We start from the raw sequence: 6641 nt of genomic DNA on the forward strand, positions 1-6641 counted from the left end.
ACAAAGTGCTGTGGTTACAGGCATGAGCCACCACACCTGGTCCCATTTACTTTAAAGCCAGGGTTTTCAGCCTAATTTAACCCACATTTGCTCCCCTTTATAAAGCAAAAGAAATCTTACATCCTCTGGAAGATTCTGAAGGGCTTCTGGGGAGGAGTGTTATGTATGACTTTCATTTCATCCCTCAACCCATATTAAGAGTCACTGCTATAATCCCAGCACTTTGGGAGGCCAAGGCAGGAGGATCCCTTGAGCCCAGGAGTTTGAGACCAGCCTGGGTAACATAGTGAGAGCCCCCTTCTCCACCAGAAAAAAAAAAAAAAAGTTACTGGGCATTGTGGCACATGCCTGTAGTCCCAGCTACTCAGGAGGCTGAGGCAGAAGGATGGCTTGAGCCTGGGAGTTAAGAGGTTGCTGTGAGCAGCGATCATGCACTCCAGCCTGGGCAACAGAGTGAGACCCTGACTTTAAAAAAAAAAGTCACTGCTTATTCATAGCAGCTTTGTCCACCGTACCCAAGAGGTAGAAACAACCCAGGTGTCCCTCAACAGGTGAATGGATAAACAAAATGTAGGGTATCCATACAGAGAAATATTACTTGGCCATAAAAAGGAATGAAATTCTGACATATACTACAAGGATGAACCTTGGAGACATTATGCTGAGTGAAATATGCCAGACACGAAAGGACAAATATTGTAGGATTCCACTGACGTGAAATATGCAGAATAGGCAAATTCATAGAGAAAGAAAGTAGATGAGAGGTTCCCAGGGGCTGGGAAGAGGAGGCCACGGGGGGGTTATTGCTTAAGGGGTATGGAGTTTCTGTTGGAAGCGATGAAAAAGTTTTGAAAGTAGATAATGGCGATGGTTGCACAATATTGAGAATGTCACTAACACCACTGAATTGTTTACTTAAAAATGGTTAAAATGGCAATTTTTATGTTATATATATTTTACTACAATAATAATAATTTTAAGAGTCACTGCTTAAAGTCATTTTTCTGATTACACTGACTCATCCTCATCCCTGGTCATGGGGGAGTCCAGGCTCCCCCCTCTCACCACACTCCGTCCCTGGGAGCCTTCATCAAGTCTCGTGGCTCACACACCATGTTTAAACAGCCTCCAAATTTCTTTTTTTTTTTTTTTTTTGAGACAGAGTCTCACTTTGTTGCCCGGGCTAGAGTGAGTGCCGTGGCGTCAGCCTAGCTCACAGCAACCTCAAACTCCTGGGCTTAAGCGATCCTACTGCCTCAGCCTCCCGAGTAGCTGGGACTACAGGCATGAGCCACCATGCCCGGCTAATTTTTTTTGTATATATATTTTTAGTTGGCCAGATAATTTCTTTCTATTTTTAGTAGAGACGGGGTCTCACTCTTGCTCAGGCTGGTCTCGAACTCCTGACCTCGAGCGATCCACCCGCCTCGGCCTCCCAGAGCTAGGATTACAGGCGTGAGCCACCGCGCCCGGCCCGCCAGCCTCCAAATTTCTATCTCAAGAGACCCTTACCCCCCTGAATTCCATATGCTCCCCCCTGCACTTGGCTTGTCTCATAAGAATCTGATGGGTCCTGAACCAAGCTCAGGCAATCGCCTCCCCAGAAACCTGGCCCCTCCAGTGACGACTCTGCCCTTTAGTCTCAGGGGTCTAGAATCTTCCCCGACTCCTCTTTTGCTCATACTCACATCTGACCCTTTGGTAAACCCTATCAACTCTGCCTCCAGAACGTACCCACCATCCCTCGCCCAGATGATGCAGTAGCCCCTGCGCCAGGCCATATTCCTCGCCCTCCGGTGTAATCACAAGTCACCTCACAGTGCATCTCCTCAAGGTCTGGCCCTCCCCTGGCTCCCACGTCACGCAGCTCATCCTATTAACGCCAAAGTCCTCACATTGACGCGGGTCCTACATGATCGCAGCTGGCAGCAAGACCCTCGGGCCACATCCCCTTCCTATGGAATCTCCCTCACTCTTCAAATCTCTCTGACTTCCTTTTCTGCTACTAGCCAAAGAAAACTGTGCTTTTAAAAGGGTTTACCCAATCGGACCAGGACAACCTGGGCAATCTTTATATTTTAAGGTCCACTGGCATGGGACTTTAATTATATCTTCCAAATGCCCTCACATCAGTACCCAGGTTAGTGTTGGATTGAATAACCAGGGGACAGGAATCTTGGTGGGGGGCCAGGGATCTTTGGAATTCTGCCCACCAAACTTGGCCAGGACAGAGGTTCAGGGCTAGACCTGGGTTTCCCACTAAGCCATAAAACCTCTCTTTAGGCCAGTCCTACCTGCAAAATGAGCCCCTGAGTAGAGGTGTGGAGGAAGATAACTTTTCCCTTTAGTGGCTTAGCTGTTCTCGACAGGCAACCAAGAGCTGCTGCCATGGAAGAGCCAGGACCAGGGTCTTTTCAGGGTGTGTGCAGGCTGGAGGGCTAGGGGCACAGCAAGCTGGGAGCAACAGCCTTCAGAGTTTGGGGTGCCAAGGGGCAAGGCTCAGGTGACAGGGGAGAGTTTAAACACACCCCACTGAGTCCAGAGGGCACCTATAGGAAAATACACCCGCCAGATGGTGCCCTTGAAGAGCAGGGCCCCTGACTCCAGAAATGTGGCTTGTCCTGCTCTTGCATCTGTGAGCCCCGGTGGCCGTATGAACATTCCTGGGGTCACACAGCCTCCTGTGGGGATGCCGGAGGTGAGGGGAGGGAGGATGGAGAGGGGCCCCCGTGGGCCAGGTTCCTCTTCCACAGCCATCACTTGCATGTTATCTGCGTAGGAAGGGGCAAGACAAATTCCCTCACGTGACGATTTGGGCAGTGACCAGAGGCAGAGCCTGGACCATACTCACCTTCAAACAGGGAAATGAGAAAGGTGGCCGGCCTACATTTTCCCCAAAAGCACAAGGAAAGTCCCTCCACTGTTCTAGTTTTAAAAACCACAATTTGTGGCTTGTAAATTACGTTGGAGTTGACCTTAGAAAGTCATTCAGGGCTCCTCCAAATTAGAGACACCAAACTGTCACCCCTTTTGCAGTTGCCAGAGGAGGAGAATCTTGTGCCAGTTCCCAGACTGAGAGGAAGAGGAGAAAACCAACCAAAGCCAACCTCATCCTGGGGCCACTAGCCACATTTATGAGGTCTTTCTGGGTTTGGGCCCCTAGTTCTGCAGCTAGATAACTGGGGTGCAAGGGAGGCTATGACGATGTGTTAGGACATTGGACATGGCCCCTTTGGACGCTGGACACGGAGCAGCAGACATCTGCCAGCTGGCTTGGCACAGCCACTAGATACATGACTCAGGGTCAAATGAAGAATCCATTTGGGTTTCTTACAAATTCCCCCAGACAAGGAGGGAGAGGGAGGACTGAAAGACCAGAAATTTAAGATGCTGCTAATGGGACAGCACATGCCTAGTGGGGTGAGGACCATCACAGACAGCTCACAGGCTGGGGATTCTCTTGTTCAGGCCTCCCCAGAGGACCAGCAGTCCCTGGAATAGGAGAAGCAAAGCCCCAGGAACTCCGTTGAGCCGCCTCGGGTTGGGAATCCCCGGCTCCCTTTGGTGGAGGCCATGCCAGGCGGCTCGAGATCGTCCAGCAGCTTGGGAGTCACGAGTCTCACCTCCTGATTGATAATATCTGGGCCCATCTGGGCAACATCAGTGAGCCCAGATGGTGGAAAATTAGGTTCAAGCTTAAGTCTTAGCAATTTGAGGCTATATCATTGCATGGCTTTCACATTTTTTTCCTGGTTGTAGGAAGTAGGAAAGTTCTTTGAATTTTTCCAAGCAATTTCCTGATCAAAATTGTCTATAAAATAGCCCACTGCTCACCTGGAGAGGCAAAACACTTTAGTCTCAATAGAGCAGGAAAGATGTAGTTGAGCTTGATCTGCCGACAGAGCAGGTTGCCACAAGACCTCTCCTGTCCCTTCCTCTCTCCCTCCGCCCAAATACCCGAAGGATTAAATGACCATGAAATGGGGAGGGAGTCCAATCCACGCTCTTGCCCCACCATGTGCCAAAGCCCAGGGCTGGTTGCAAAATCCAAGCTTAAAACTATTCACACCCATAAAAAGCTGAGAGGCTTCACTGACAGAACTCTCAGCCAGGGTCTGTTTATGGTCTGGGGTCCTCTCAGAAGGAGGTCAGGGGACTTTTGAATGATCAGAAGTGACTTGAAAAGAAAGCAGCTGCTCTTCAGCTCCTTGCAGAACAAACTCTACAAATATGTTTGCTCATGCTGCTGAGAATTGTTTTTAGTAACTTTTTTTTTCTGGTTAAAAAAGAATCTATGTTCACATCAGCATTGCTTATAACAGCCAAAACCTGGACAGCACCCAAATGTCCAAAACAACAGAATGGATAAATATATTATTTATGCAATGGAATACTACACAGCAATGAAAATGAACTGCAGCTAAGGGTGAGAATGTGGATGAATCTCACAAAAATGATGTTGAACAGAAAAATAGAAAACACAAAAGGGAACAGAGGGAATGACTCCACTTACGTAAAGCTCACAGGCGAACTACACTCCTTTGTTTAGGGAGTGCATATGTGCATGGTTAAAAAAAAAACAAGGAAATGAATGAAGTGGAGGAAAGGGGCTTGTGGGAGGCTTCTGGTGTGCTGGTCATGATACATTTCTTGCTCTGGAGGGGTGTTTGCTTTAGTTATTAAATTGTACATTCATCTTTTAGGGACTTTTTCATATGCATGTTTCATAAAAAATATTTTTAAAAGTTAAGAGACACAAAGATAATCATTGCCTTCTATGAATCAAATGTAAAATCAAACCTGATGTATGCTGGAAACTACAAAACATCACTGAAAGAAATTAAAGAAGACCTAAGTAAATGGAAAGATATCCTAGGTCCATGGATGAAGAAATTTAATATTATTAAGGTAGCATTATTCCCCAAATTTATCTACAGATTCAAAGCAATCCCTAACAAATTCCCAGCTGGCTTTTTGGAAGAAATACAAAAACTGATTCTCAAATTGATAGGGAATTACAAGGGGCTCCAAATAGCCAAAACAATATTATATTAAAAAAGGAAAACAACATTGAATGACTCACTCCCCAATTTCAAACTTACTGTAAAGCTACAGTAACCCAAAGAGTGTGGTACTGGCAAGAAAGAAAACATTGGTGCAAATCCTCATGAGCTTGGATTAGGCAATAGTTTCTTAGGTATGACACCAAAAGGACAGCAACCAAACAAAAATATAGATAAACTGGACATCCTCAAAAAAACCACTTTTGTTCTTTGAAGTAGACTATCAAGAAAGTGAAAAGACGACCCACAGAATGGGAGAAAATATTTGCAAAACCTATATCTGATAAGGGTCTAGTACCCAGAATATATAAAGAATTCTTCCAACTCAACAATCAAAAGACAACCAATTTAAAGATAAGCAAGAAAACTAAATAGACATTTCTCCAAAGAAGATATGCAAATATCTAATAAGTACATGAAAAGATGCTCAACATCATTATTCATTAGAGAAATTAGAGTCAAAATCACAGGAGATACCACTTCACACCCTCTAGGATGGCTATAATCACAAAGATAGATAATAAAATGTTGGAAGAATGTGGAGAAACTGGAACCTTCTTACGCTGTTGGTAATGTAAAACGGTACAGTCATTTTGGAAAACAGTGTGGCAATTCCTCACAAGGTTGAATATCAAGTTACCTTATGACCCAGTTCCACCCCTAGGTACATACTAAGAGAACTGAGGCTGGGCACAGTGGCTCATGCCTGTAATTACAGCACTTTAGGAGGCCAAAGTGGGAGGATCACTTGAGGCCAGGAGTTCAAGACCAGCTTGGGCAACATAACAAAAGCCTTTCTCTACAAGAAATTTAAAAATTAACTGGGTGTGGTGGTGCACACCTGTAGTCAAACCTACTTGGGAGGCTGAGGCAGGAGAGTTGCTTGAGCCCAGCAGTTTGAGGTTGCAGTGAGCTATGATCATGCCACTTCACTCCAGCCTGGGGAACAGAGTGAGATAGGCTCAAAAAAAAAAAAAAAAGAGAGAGAGAGAGAGAATTGAAAACATATGTCCACACAAAAACTTGTATGCAGATTTTCATAGTAGCATTATTTGCAATAATCAAAGTGTTAACAACCCAGATGTCTATCAGCTGATGAATGGACAAGTAAAATGTGATACATCCATATAATGGAATGTTGACCATAAAAGGAAATGAAGTACTTATATATGCTACAACTTGGATGAAACTTGAAAACATTATGCTAAGGGAAAGAAGACACTAAGGGCCATATATTACATGATTCCATTTATATGAAATGTCCAGAATACACAAATCCATGGACACAGAAGGTGGATTGTGGTTGCCAGGGCTGAGGGGAAGGGAAAACTGGGTGCTAATAGCTCAGGAATTAGAGTTTCTTTTTGGGGTGATGCAGATATTGTAGAATTAGATAATAGTGATGGATGCACAAATTTGTGAATATACTAAAAAACACTGAATTGTACAGTTATAAAGGCCAATTTTACAGTATATAATTTACATTCTCAAAAGTATAAAATTTTCAAACAAGAAGAAAATCCTGCAAATTCAGAATTATGTTCCATTTTTTAAAAAATCACACCTAGGCCAGGCGCG

The sequence above is a fragment of the Lemur catta genome, chromosome 3 (genome assembly GCF_020740605.2).
Source record: "Lemur catta isolate mLemCat1 chromosome 3, mLemCat1.pri, whole genome shotgun sequence".
Lineage (NCBI taxonomy): Eukaryota > Metazoa > Chordata > Mammalia > Primates > Lemuridae > Lemur > Lemur catta.